At 38.3% G+C, this 14,082-nt stretch overlaps 1 protein-coding gene across 2 annotated transcripts in view; it reads right to left on the bottom strand.

Moving 5' to 3' along the window:
* The window catches only part of SPOCK1 (SPARC (osteonectin), cwcv and kazal like domains proteoglycan 1), a 265,334-nt gene that overhangs the window by 33,873 nt on the left and 217,379 nt on the right, over positions 1 to 14,082 (bottom strand). The gene's annotated exons all lie outside the window — the stretch shown is intronic.

Raw genomic sequence — 14,082 nt, 5'->3', positions numbered from 1 at the left:
TGACTGAGTGTGAAAAGAAAGAGACTGAGGTGTGTTGGAAGAAAGGAGCTCACCTTAGGAAAGAAGATGTAATAAGAGGGATGAGGAGAGGCAGATTTTCCTTGTGCTGCTGCTTCATTGGCATGCTATACATTGCCTCAAATCTTCTCATTTTTTCATAATTTTCCAACTTAAATAATAATCTTTAAGGATAATGTCAATAGTTCTGGAGAGAATCAACTGAAGTCTGGCATTTCCCCTTTAATTTAGACTCCCAAAGTTCCAGTTACTAGCAGTGAGGAAGAAAGAAATCAAAAGATGAGGCCTGTGATTTGATTATATCAAGAAACGACATTTTTCACTTCCAAAGTTGTAACTTTGGTAATTTTTCCTTTCTTTCACCCTTAAATAGGTACTTCTGAAATCTGACTGCCTACCTTGTTCCTTTTCATACTGTTTTTCATACAGGTGGCAAATCTTGGAGGGACCTTCTATTCACTGTTAGCTGTTGCCATTTATTTTTCTTGTAGCAGATGTGTGTCAGTTCCTTAAGTGTGTTATTTATTACTAGGCTTTTAAAAATCTCTTCTGCAAATCTGTGGGGCTTTTTTACTACATGTTCTCAGAATACTTGCAGGGTGTCAGTAAGGCTTATTTATGTATGAAGTTATTTATGGACAGGAAACAACACATCTGCTTCCTTCAAGAATCATTCCATGTGCAGATGAACCCAATATTATATTCTCAAAGAATTCACAGAAAGTTAACAGAATAAGTGGTTAGAATGTGCTTTAGGGAAAAGTATCTTGATGTCTTGTTAGAATTAGGTTACAGTGATATTGATCTTCTCCTTCTTATCTAGGTGTGTATGCAACATCTGAAACACTAGCGAGCCTTTTCTGGAAAGGATGTTTCAATATCCATCAACAACAACAAAAAAAGGGTAAAATCCAGATCACTAGTAGCTTTAGGTCAGCAACCAGTTGCTTTGAACTACACTCTACCAACCTGTTTTTCAAAACTGTTGACAGCACTAGGTATCAGACAGATATCATAAGGCTACTTGTGAAAGTGGTTTTGTGCTTATTCTGCTGTAATTAATCTCTTCTAGAGACAGATGAGAACACAGCATTATCACTGCAGTATCTGCCTGACTTGTTCACTTGAAACTCCCCCAGTTCTCCTGGGACAGTATCAGATCATCCACATCACCGGGCACATTTCATTCTCATCCCCAGAATCACATAAGCAGGGTGCCAACATTCTTCTCCCAGAGGTGAACAGAGTACTGAATAAGCAAAGTAGGTAATAAAAGTATGCAAATAATGCAGGCCTGCACCCAAACTGCATACATCTACATTCCATTCTAAAGCATGACCTAAGCTAAATTCAAAATTGTGTTTTCTCCAACTGCAAGACTGTATGGACACCAACAAGTTGCCCAGGGAGCCCAACATCTAGAGAAATTTCATTTTGATTTGCTTGGTTTTCACCTCCAAGCCTAGTTAGGAGCACTTGTGCTGGTGATAGATTAGACTTACAGTGATGAAGCTATTGGCTTGGCTTCCTTCAACTTGCCCATTCAGGCTCTTCGTTCCTCTGTAACTACAGGAGTGCCAAGCACGAGGTGAGATAAGTGCAGCTCCTACACGGGGAGTGCTCAGTCCCCAGCCCAAACCTGAACATGCTGTGAATACTAAAACCTGGAGCAGCACAACGCTGCAACGTTGCAGCAGAAGGTTTAGTGTAAAAAGTAGTATTTGAATAATTTCTCATTCTTGCTACAATCATTAACATAAAATCAATTTATGTTGTGACATTTTCAGTTCTCATTATGATCTCTGTCACAAGAGGGAGGTTTTTAATCCCCCATAAAGTCTTTAAGAGACAGCAGAATAATATGCACTAAGTGCATTATACAGTTTCCAATGTGACCTTTTCACGGTTCTACAGTTTGACTGCCTGGTCACTGCTGTTCCTTGGCTGTCTTGGTAATCTGGGAGGAACAGGTGCAATGGTAAATAATCAAAATACTACATCTTTAAAAGGTTAACTTCATACTGCAAGTGACTTACAGTTATATATATTCCGTGCTCTATACTGTGCGGCCCAGAAAAAAACAGGAAGAGAAGGAAATGACAGACAATAACTATTCTTAAGCCAGTGACAAAAAGAATTTGGGAGAAGAGTAAGATGGGTGTGTATTAGCCACTAATTTTATTCTGCCAGTAGCTCACATGTATTTATGCTGTGTGAAATAACCTACTCTTGATGGAGATGTGGAGGGCTCTATTCACTCTTCACCCTTAAAAGTCTGAGAGCCCCAAATAGTATGTTATGACCCAATGGTTATCCTCTTCCTGCTACCATGGTTTTAGGGTGTTTCATTTTCTATGAAACCTAAAGGTAATCAAGAGTGAACCGAGTAAAGAAGTCTTCTGTTATTGTTTTAAACAGTGGCATTTACTGCAAAGGGACCCAGGGTCATGCAAAAAATGAGGGGACTGCAAGTGCTGAAAAAAACCAGGGAGAAGCCAATCTATCCAGCCAAGGAGAACATGGACAAACAGGGATGATATGACCCATCAAACGGGGATGATATGATCCATCATCTGAATGGATTGCTCTAAACCAGAGCATCTCCTTTTGACTCTTTGGTGCTGCCTTGATTTACTGTTCCATAGCTAGGCACCAGAATTCTCCCAGGAAAAGGGATGGGGAGACAGGCTAAGAAAGTAGGTCAGTTTCTAGAATGAATTCTGTGTCAGTAGCCAAAAAAAAAAAAATCTAAGAAGGGCTGGACAAAGGGTACAAAATGTCACATGGAGTGATAATGTATCCTCACAATATGCTCATGGATATACAGAAGGAGGGGAAAGGCAATAGAGATGCCAAATGATTAATAAAAAATATGATGGCCACCATAGTACAAAGATGTAAAATTTTATATAATGTGCCTTTCTTACAGGAGAATCCTTAGAAATTAACAATAACAACAAAACAAAAAACCTAAAAGGGAGAAAACCCTCCTTTAATGAGATTTTAGAAGGAACCCCATTACACAGAGAGAAGTGCAGCTCTGGCTGGAAGGGGTCTTTGTGAGGGCAGGGGAGAGGTCACCTCGTGAGGCACTGCTCAGTCTGGCTTCAAAGCTTCTATGAAGCTGTAACTCCATGTCCTATTTATTCATCCTAAGAAAGGGGGAACAGAGTTTTTCAAGTATTTGAAACTCATAAGCAAGTTAACTTTGTGCTCTCGTGTCTGGGAGGACTTTCAGAAAGGGGAACTGCCACAACCACCATGCACAGAACTCCTCTCTATTCCCTACTGAAGTGGCAATAATCTTTATTGTTTTGTAGCCTATAAAGCAATAAAGAGCTGCTAAGATTAATTAAACTCTGAAGAGAAACTGAAGTGTTTAATCAATCACCATTGCTGTTTGCTGCTGCTATACTATTCATAGGGGTTATTATATAGCAATTTGAATTACAAAGCAAAGCAAAAGCAATATAAGAGGGGTATTGCTAGTCAATGTTTGGACCTCTAGTTCCATGTATCGAGGATTTGCTTTTCCATGGTACGTGAATAGTATAAACAGCTTCACACTGACCATTCCCTTCAGCTGTGAGTGCTCAGCACTTCTGCAAATCAGGCCTCAGGGTTTCAAATCAGGAAACTGGAAAATTAGAAGATGCAGCTAATGACCCTTTATGAAAAATCTGGCTTAGCAAGATGGGCACCATTGCAAAGGAAATCAGAGCCAGGGACTGCACCAGAATTAAATCCTTCAGGAGAGCACACATCAACTGCTCTGCCCACGTGAGGTTTTTTCTTCATCCTTTGCAATTTTGCTGCCTCTCAGGCTCTGCAGCTTTGGAAAAATATGATGGAACTGTTGGCTGCTGTACCCTGCAACCTGACATGGCCAAAACAACACTCTGTACTGAGTGAGAAAATTCTGCCATGGACCAAATGCTAGAAAAATATGCAATGAAAGTTGCACATCATATTGCATACAGAAAAGAGTTGAATTAATCCTATCTAATACATGGACTTGGCAACCTTTCCCAACTTCAAGTGTACTTTGAAAACTAAACAATTATTTGACAATGATTTCAATTATCAAAGGTATTTTAAACCATATTCGGGAAGCTTCAAACGACACTTTTCTTGAAAAAAGTGAAAACATGGTCTTGCATAATTCCCAGTCTAGTGACATTCAGGTGTGAGATAAGAAGAGAAACATGGTAATAAGCCTTTGAATTCATACACAAATCCTGCATTTGTTAACAGTGTGTTTGCTTTTACATTCCATGTCAACAGTGGTTAATATCTTTAGTGTAGCTATGGGAGCATACCAGCGAATTATACATAATCCTGATTTTCTAAGAAGACCATTTACAGAACCCTAAATATATGTAATAGTGATGTAGATCCCTACAAATTGGTATGACCTGAACTGCTTTCAACTCTTGTTCTTTCAGAGCTGGCTTTCTTTCTGTTGAAAGGAGGAGGACATCAAAGCTCCAGGATGGGTCCCTCTGATACAAATCAGCTCTGACTTTAATGGAGCTCTGTGGATTTGCAGCAGGCAGAGATCTTGGCTGTCTGATTTTCCAACTGACAACTCTCCTGTATGGAGAACTCCAGTGAAAATAGGTATTCCCTGCAACCTACACCAGAGCTATGTGAATGGTACAAGCCACGAATACTGAGAAATGTAAACTCCAGTTGAACTTAAACAGGAAAAAAAGAGTTTTCTGTAATGATAATAGCACTTACAGTATATTATGTATGTTAAGTACTCAAACCACTTTAGTAAAAAAAGCCATTCATTTCCTTTCATCATATGGTCAAGAGTAATTTCTGGCACAGAGAAGTGAGAATCATCAGTGCAGCTTTGCGGAACTGATTACCACGTACTTCAACAGAGACCAGCAAATGCTATTTAAGGAGCAATTTCAATCACTGATGTGGTGATGCAGGAGCTGGTTATGTCTCCTTGATGTGGAAGGATAAACTGTCACAACACTGACAATGCACAGAGCAACGATGAAGTATCCTTAAATTACTCCAGTGCAGGACAGAAATGGAAGTTTGCTTTCATGTCCTTGTGCTGGCTCCTTTCCAGCCCAGTGACAAGGACATTTGAACACCATGTGAGCACATTCTCCCTGAGCAGAACCAGGAAGGATTAATGGGCATCTCCTGAGACCCAGGGAAATGAACAAATGCCTGAGGGACAGGATGTTAAGGGATAAAAGAATATGGCATGGTCACACCAACCAGGTTCATTTAGCCTAGTGCACTGTGATGGTGGGAGAATGGGCTGTTGTAATTCTCTAGAAAGTTCTTTCAACTTCCCATGATTTTTTCACTATTTAGAGCTGAGATAGATCAAAAATATGAACAAGAAGCTAAAATTCCGATGCAATGACAAAGTGTCTTTGAAGTACACCAGGAACTCAAAAGCTTACATAGTAAGTGGAGTTACAAGCAAAATTATCACTAAAAGAAAATAAAGAATATCATGAGATGGTACTGCACTTCTTGGGAGAAAAGAATTATTATTATTATTATTAGTAGTAGTAAGAATACAGTTTCTGTGCTGCAGAAAATGTAGTTTGAGATGATCAAAATAATTTACAAATTGGGATTGACAAGCTGAATCACTGAAATACTGACATTTAGCTTGTTCATTTCAAAGTGATGTCTCTGCTTCAAAAACTGTCAGATTTCATTTTTTAAAGAGTTTTTTAAAAGGTCTTTTACTTTACCATGAAGAATTACCCCCTCAAATCCTGACTCTCCAGTCCAGTCAGTAAACTAAAAAATCAATTATTTGCACAGTACTTGTTTTGGGGAAGAAGGCCAGAAGATAAAACAACAACATACAAAAGTCAGTGCAGAATCAAATGGAGAGTGAAAGAGAACAAATATGGAATTTATCCATAGGGCAGACAGAGCCTGACAAGAAACTGTCTTCTATTGCTAAATTAGAAATGTATGGGGAAAGGTAGGAGAAGAACCTTTGCTATGAGCAGAAAAGTTGGCAAGTGCCACAGCCATGTAGAGAACCCAGGTACTCCAGCTTGGCAAGAGGGCAGATAGTCTCTGCAAAGTAGTTTAACACTTCTTGGCAGAAGACAGCCATTACACAAAGTAAGGGAGAAGCTGGTCTTCAAAATCTGTAAAGAAATGAAAAGCATGTGCATGACACAATAGTCCCTGCAGCAAGGTGAGTGTCTACACAAAAAAACTGGAAAAGAGCTCTCTGGCAATCCAACTGAAATGTTTTTCTATGGAGGACAGTAATTGTTGTTTTGGAAGGCAGATGAGTACAGCAGTTAAAGCTGGAGCTTTAAACCTCTACTGGAGGTTTCCTGATGTGTGCAGTGTGAGTCAGAGGAGCTGGGTCTGCACCTGTTTACCTGTGCATTGCAGTGAATCCCCACGGCAATGTGAGGCTGAATCCATTGACATGAGCAAAGAGCAGAAACAACTCAAGTAACGGGGTTTGATGTCAAAAAGTGTTAAAGCACAACAAGAATGTTGGTTAGCATTTAAAAACAGCAAGAGGAACTGAATTAAGAACATACCTGAACACCTAGACTGTGTTTAGTGATATTAAAATGATGCAATTTGTAAAAGACTTTCTGTAGCTAGGCCACATGGCATCTTTCCAATTCCATTTCTTTATGCAAAACAAATAATTTTGCATAGATTTGCATTTTACTAACAAGAGAAGAGACTTACTAACAACATAAATTACATCTCACTTCTATTTAATTTATTATCTTGAATTAGCTGATGAGTGTGCTCAAGCCTTATCGCTCTGTTTAGACACTAACAGAGCACTTATCACTGTGGCATCAATGCCACTCTTCAGCCTTGATATAGAGCCTGGGATATGGACTCAAAACAGCTGTGAAATAAAGCGAGCTGAGTTTTGCTTTGTATCTGGGTATTCTGAAGGAGGAAGATAAGTCATTTGCAGAAGTGCAGGGCATTCTGTTCTATTAAAACAAACTTCCTAAAAGTATTGAATATTGTAACTTCTTTACCCTAGGGCATTAAGAGGAGTATTTCCAGTAGAATGTGTGCACCCAGCTGCTTTGCAGGCACCAGTCTAAATTTGAAACCAGTCCTTTACAGCCAGTCTAACAAACTACCCATAAAACCAGCCAGCTGGCTGGATCTCTTCTGGCTACTTTCTTCTCCTCTTATTCATTGTGACCTACAGTTAAGGATGTTTTTCACACTGAAAAACATGGAAAAGGCTCTCATAATCTTGTTAAAGGCTGGCATACTTGACTTGCACTACAGAATGCTGCATTTGTCTCCTCAGGGAAATAAACATTTTAAAGAGCCTTTGGACTTCAAAAATGCCTTAGACAAATACAATGGCCACCCTAGTAATAAGTGAATCAATTTTCTGCTCCTCACAAAAATGTCTACAGCCAGGAATTTGGATTTTATGTGCCCTTATACAAACTCATCTGCAGTTTGTTTTTTTTTTATTGCTCACATGTTCTCAAGGGAAAGCAATTTCTCTTTCAAGCAGCAGTGACTTTAGTAAGTCAAAGCATCCAATTGCTAGAGGAGGGTTTACTTTACCTCTCATCACTGAAACCCTGCTGTGGAATACAATCTGCTTTCGGAAGAGCAGAGAGGTGAAGGACAAAAACAAATGGCAATTACTCAAAGCCTGTGAAGAGCCTGGAGACTGGTATTCTCTTGCATCTGAATTAGGGCAAGAAAATACACTGGTCAAAATGCTGCCAAGGATAATGCTCTAACACTGAGCAGACTGAAATTTGTCTTGCTGTCATCGAGAATATTAAGCAATAATATAATATTATGTAACATTTGCATTTATGGCTGCTTTTTAAGAAAGGCTGAACCAATTTGTTAACTCTCCTTTAGGATAGATGTTTGGCAAGGACACGATAAAATATTCACAGTTTGCCCTGCTAACTCTAATTCCACTATTTCATGATTTAAACCTTTCTTGCTTCTTTCAGAACCTTGCCATACCAGTGAAACACCCCTTGACTACCTAATTGAAAAATAACTGCATTTCAGTGCAAATTCATGCAACACTTTTCTTAGGGATTCCACCAGTCCAAAATGTAACACATTTAATCCATATTAGGATATTTGAAGCAGCAGGAGAAATAAATCACAGTATTTTTCACTATCACAGTTGCTAGAGAAGCACTGTCTTTAGCATTAGTAAAAGTAAGTTGGCCTGACAATATATTTATAAACACAGTGACTCTACCACAGAGAAACTCAAACTCATATATATCTGCAAAATTTCCAAGTACAGGAACTGGAACTCCAATAATAATTGCAATATTATTGGGAATTAATTACAAACTTAAGCTGTAGGTATTTACAAATAGAAGCCCTTCTTGTGACATCTGCTGATAAAAATTATGCCCAAGCAAACAGAAATGTGTTTGGAGCCTGGTAGCAGTTTGCCATAAAGTAAGAAAATAATCTCTTTGTATAGGAAGTTAAATGCAGGAGCAACTTTGTGGCCTTCACTAATTCTTAGATTGTGACACTCAAGTCCAGGCTTGCTTAAAACATAAACTGCATTAATGTAATTCAGTTTCCCAAGGTCAGGAGGAGTTTATTTCCAAAGCCTTGCTCTTAACAGTGCTGTCGTACAACATGAAATAACACCACCACATATCAGCAGGTCCTGAATTTCTTTTGAAACACAAAGACCTGACAATGAATCTGCTTCTCAGGAGCTTAATATATTGTTTTCACTTGCATCTTCTTTAGTGTAGCTCTTTTATACCTGTACTTCAATTGCACATGGCATCTTTCCTTTATTGAGGGCTGCAGTTAATCAGATGGTTCCATAAAGCACCGCATAAATTCTGTTTTATGAATTCTTTGTCACAAGAATGTAGCCAAATGCCTCGTGTCCCAAGACTCAGCAGTAACACATCACCTTTGTACAGCCTTGCAAAACCATATGGAAATTACAGCAGCCCATGAACAGAAACTCCTCAATCACCTTTACTGTGATGGGGATGGTAAGGAAAAAATAGAAACCAGTGATGTTTAACAGACATGTCTTTAAAAAGAGTGAGGAAAAGAAAGAGAGAGGAAATCAGCCTGGCCATGAGTGCATAGACATTTGCAAGGTTGCCTTTGCAATGCCAGAACCTCAGCACTGTGAAGTGCTGCCATGAGCTCTCATTTTCCAAATTCCCTTACAGGTAGCAGATGTCTTTCCCCTTTCCTCAAATTCCTCACTCATTTCACTCCCTAAACTATATGACTACAAGAAAAATAAAATCTAAAAAATTATGTGCAAAAATACTGTTTTTTTTCCACTTAATGCATACTGAGAGAATTGACCTAAAGCCATATTTATAGTATAATTTAAATACCTGTACCAGGCTTCTTTCCCCCTTTAGCTTCTCCAAAGCAGCTGTAACAAATCTTTTCAGTAGTGCTGTAGAGTTAAGTTTTAGGAGATAACACTTTTTACTAGGTTTTTGTATCACGAGCGAAGAAGTCTGTGACAGGAATGGCTCAGCTCTAGACTAAAGCAGTGAAAAACTCACTCTCCTATTTCATCTTGGAATTCTCTCTGACAGAGCATTGCTGATCTGAATACACAAAAAAAGCCCCAAAGTCTTACCAGTGTCTTGTAAAGTACTGCCAGTTATTTCTGGAGATGCCTCTCCTGACATTCCTGAGGTTTAAATGTCTTTTTCACAGCCCATAGCTGCTCACAGTGACCAGCCAGCACACTGAGGCCTTTCCTCCTCCAGACATTTCTAACCCAAGAGCACTTAGATAAAGCAGATGTTCATATTATTACACCCCAAGTGTATAATTATGCACTTTGTGCTAATGAACTTCTTCCCATTTCTATTGCTCCAGCTCCCAAGGACATTCAATTGAAAATACAAAAAGGAACTTTTTTTTTTTAAAAAAAGTGAAATACTGTCCAGTGTTTTCTGCAAACAACTCAACTTCTCGACATAATGTAAACTGAATAGATAACAATTCCTTCCACTTGCTTGTTTATTGAAAAATCTATTTTAATCATTTATTGCCTTCAGGGTAACAGCATTCTCAAATGCACTTACTCTATACACTATATAGCATAATCCTCATACAATTAAAAAAAAATCAAAACAGTTAAAAGTTATATTTGCTGGTAAAAAACCTGTGCTTTAAAAATACTGATATATATATATATATGTTCAGAACTTATTGCTCATGGGGGTTTTTAGACTGAGGAAAGTGATTAATATATAAACTTCATGTAACAATCTCAAATGTACAGTATCAAGATTTCTATGAAAGATTTTTTATTTGTAATGTCCAGAATGTTACTGTCAATATTTAAAATTAAAGGGAAGCATGATATATAGCTCATAGCACTGGTTAGTTTTGTGCCTTTGGCAATTTCCCTCAAACTGAGTCTCCACTGCCCACCAATAATCTAATTTAGAGATAAGAAACTTCATATATGAGATGCTTCTTCCAGTGCCTCTGCAGCCCATCAGGCTCAGAGGAAAGGACTGCAAATGTGGGAGGGATTTTTTTTTCCACAGGCCAATCTCACTGCACTTTGTTTCCAAAGTCCCAGTGCTCAGGTACCACTGGAGCACATTTCCTGCTAAGAGCTTATGGAAAATACTGGAGTCACAGGGATGGTTTGCAGACCTTGTGTTTGCCATGCATGAAACCCAAGGTTTGTTTGTTTTTGTTTGATCCCATCCCGAAAAGGGCAGATCCTGAAGTTCCTAGATTGTTTCTGGTGTTTTCCTGGGTTTCATTTCAACCAAACATAGCTCAGGCAGGAGCTAATTAATGCCTTTGTGAGAACAACAAAACAGAATGAGGCACCTTTTTTTTATGTAACTATTTTTTTAGCCACACCTGAATGTTACTGTATAACATTAACAGAGGATGAAACACTCTTGAGAAATACATGGGTATTGCTTTTCCACAGCGACTTATTACAGAGATAAACAACCATGTACCAGAAGTGTTTGGAAAATCATGATAAAGACAGAGATATGTATATTTTGTTGTCACTTCACAGCCCCAAATGAAGCCTAATTCTGGTGGTCTCAACCAAGATGCCCAGGATTTTTCAAAAGATAGTATCCCTTTTGCTTTTCCTTTTGCATCCTTTAAGTCCATGAACATTTGCAACCTTTTCAAGAACTGAGAGCTTAAACCTGAATTTCAGTCATGAATGATCAATGAGGTGTTTGTAACATGCAACTTGCTGTCTGGAATGACAGTGATTTTATTTTATCCAGTCCTGCTGACAGGGTTTTCCTGATAAGCAAGTTCTTGCTGCTACAGACCATACTTAAGATTTGGACAATTTTTGCCTGTTGTCTGTGCCTGATAACACCTGAACCCCAACTATCTTTGTAAACAAATAGAAAAATAGGTCACCATGATAGTAAAATCACCTTCAGACAAGCAAGATGGAGCCAAGACTATAATTATTCAATCCAAACACATAGTGATATCATTGCATATTCTCATAAAGGAAAATGTTTCCCCATAAACACAGCCTTCTAAACTATTAATGAAATTGGAATACAATTTTATAGAAATCTAGTTAAGACTAAGTTTGAAAATCGGCACAGAGTAAACAAATTACTTAAACATAAGCTTGGCCACTCTGTATGTTACTATTAATTAGAAATATTATAAAGGCTTGTCTCAATGCTTGCAGGGTCTAAGAATTTATAATTCAGCTCCAAATTTGAGATTTGACTGTCCAAGCTAATCCCAAGGACTGCTCCAGAGAGGCTGCATCTGGACACCTGCAGGGAAGGTTAAACTGCAATTGTGAGTGACCAACCCAGTTTTCAGGGTTTGACCCTGAATCTGAAAAAAATACTAAATGTTGAAATATAGATATTTTAATATTTGGGGCATAAAGGTCTATGGTGGTTGCCTAGAAGCTTTCCCATTATTTATTTTTTGTGTTGCAGGATATTTTAGTGTTTTTATGTGAATGTTGGACTCCTGTTTGACAGAGATGGGCCTGAGCCAAATCATTCAGATTTTAGTAATTTAGTAAAGATTCTCATTCTAGTCCACATCTAAGACAGCTACTTTAGAGAAAACAGATAACATTATTTTTTGATTTACATGCAGTCCATTCAACTGAATTGCAAAAAATTGCAATTCTTCAGAGGAAAATTAATGTAGAAACGTCCCTGTTGGGTCAGGGGAAGCTATAAAATATGCAAGGATATATATTTGGAATGAAGTAGTGATATCACAAATGCCATCTTCCCTCTTCTGCACTAATAAAGAATTAGAAATTGAAAAAAAAACCAAGAACTAATTTGCCACAATGCTGCATAAAAAGTTACAACCTGTCTGGAATGATCAATTTTCTCTAGGCTATACTCCTTTATACCTCTGTAGACTCAGAATAACTTAACCAAAAGTAACTAGCTCAACACTGTTGATGGAACTATTCCAGATTTATACCGGAATAACTAAAGATGGAATTTACTCCTTAAGATACCAAAAGGAAAAAACCCAAACAACCAAGAAACTGGAAAATGATGTATTTGAAACCTCAAAACTCTTATTTCCCCCTGTGTTTTACTGAAAAGGTTCTGGGGCTTTTTTCCCCCCTCACACTGGGATGTTTTAGCTTAACACCACACAATGATAGGCACTATAATTTATTTAATTGTCAGGTTTCCAGAGACTTTACAAAATTCTTGGAATAAATGTTAGGGAGATATTCCCAAAAATGCAGAAACCAATATCCATGAGAAAAAACGATATAGAACCAGTCTTATTTATTTGATTTTGTTTACAATGAGAGAAATTTTAGTGTTCTAATTATCATTATCAGCACACAAACACCTGCTGTTACTAGATGGTGTTTCTATTAACAGTGTGCCACTTCAATAGTTTTTTGTTGGCAATCCAAAATCAAATTACTTCATGTCTGAAAATTATTGTTACTTGCTGACACAAAATGTTTGCTATGTCTGTCATTTTCTAACCTTTTATTTATGCCAGAAAAGGAAATCAATAGCCATTTTAAGATTTTTTTTTAAATACTGTTTATGAAACCAACAACCATTGAGCTGTCTCAATGTGCTCTTACTAGTTTTGTGGGTTTATGCATCCCAGTATCCTTTGGGGTCCTGTATCCTTTGTGTGTCCAGGTGGGAAGTTGTCTGCAGGGTCAGTGATCCAGGTGATGCCTACACTGCCCTTGGGACCTGAAGCCCTTTTAGATTTGGGGTCTGTATCAAATTTAATGTGGAACTGAGCAATCCATAGCTATTGGTTACATGGATGAGACCCACCAAATCAATTTTTTCAATATTATTTCTATTTTAGCAGGTGACCACTCCAGGGGAAGGGGTGAAACCTGTATTTACTGCTAAGCCTGGGTAAACGTACTGCTATAAATGCTTGAGAAAACATAGGGACTTGACTCAGCCACAGAGAGCTGCCAGGGATTTAACACAGCCTTAGAAGTTCTCTTTGCAAAGATTTCCAAAGGATTGAAAAGAATATCCTACTGTTTTTAATATAATTACACCACAACACAGTTATTTTTATGCAGTTCCTGTCTCCTGCTGCCGTTTGGGATTAGTTCTTATTTAGCAATGATGAAGAATTATGTCCAATGTCCTGGTTCAACCTTCAAAATTATGTCAGGAATTTTGGCTCGATGTGATTCTCTTGCCACGACAGCCTGTTAAGGAGATGCATTTACCAAAAGGGCAAATCCTGCTGACAGGGATGTTGCTACTGCAGTCAGCATCCTCTGAGCAAGCACCTGAAAGCAGCAAAGTGCTGCCTGCTCCTCCTTTCTGTCAGCGCTGCCTCTAAAGCAGATGTTGTCTGCTGTATTTTGGAGCCTGCTATAATTTGATCAAATCCATAGAAGATCATGTCAAAAAGTGACAGCTAGTCAATGGATGGTGTTGTCCCTAACTTGTTATCTGTCTGGGGCCTGCTGCAATCAGTGCTTTGTGCCAAGTTCCAAATCCTTAGAGCCAGCTCAAAACAACATTTTCACAGGGGACAATTCTGTCTCCTTTTCAAGTTCAC

Source organism: Vidua macroura, chromosome 15 (assembly GCF_024509145.1).
Source record: "Vidua macroura isolate BioBank_ID:100142 chromosome 15, ASM2450914v1, whole genome shotgun sequence".
Lineage (NCBI taxonomy): Eukaryota > Metazoa > Chordata > Aves > Passeriformes > Viduidae > Vidua > Vidua macroura.
The sequence above is the reverse complement of the archived record's forward strand: the minus strand, read 5'-3'. Positions and strand labels throughout refer to the sequence as shown.